Genomic DNA, 411 nt, shown 5'->3' on the forward strand with positions numbered 1-411 from the left:
GTGCATGAGATACATTGCAACTATTGCAGATAAGGTATAAAAGACCAAAACACAGCCTTGTATACCTATAGAGGACTATTTACATTATTTGACTGAAGTCACATCTTAATTCACGTTCACATTGTCACTCTGCAGGAACTGCTGAAGAAGTGTCATCAGTGCATGGAGACCATTGTCAAAGCCAAAGATCAGCAGGCAGCTGAGGCAAACAAGAACGCCAGCATTCTACTTAAGGAACTTGATCTGGAGAAGGTTTGTATCTTCAGATGGCCAGTTCGTCTAAATGTTGAGCTAACTAACTTTTTGAGGATTTTTATATTAGTCACCACAATCTGCAGCATGATGTATCAAGTTCTTTTCAAATTTTATCATAGTCTCGTGAAGAAAGCAAAAAGCAGGCTCTGGCTGCAA

General features: G+C 39.4%; 1 long non-coding RNA gene across 1 annotated transcript; it reads left to right on the forward strand.

Annotated features, from left to right (window-relative positions):
- LOC107734760 (uncharacterized) lies at positions 1-411 on the forward strand. Its single transcript, XR_001639155.1, has 3 exons — positions 1-34; positions 136-252; positions 375-411. It is a non-coding gene; the product is annotated as an uncharacterized LOC107734760 (long non-coding RNA).

The sequence above is a fragment of the Sinocyclocheilus rhinocerous genome, unplaced genomic scaffold (genome assembly GCF_001515625.1).
Source record: "Sinocyclocheilus rhinocerous isolate Xijiao unplaced genomic scaffold, SAMN03320098_v1.1 C35225268, whole genome shotgun sequence".
Taxonomy (NCBI): Eukaryota; Metazoa; Chordata; class Actinopteri; order Cypriniformes; family Cyprinidae; genus Sinocyclocheilus; species Sinocyclocheilus rhinocerous.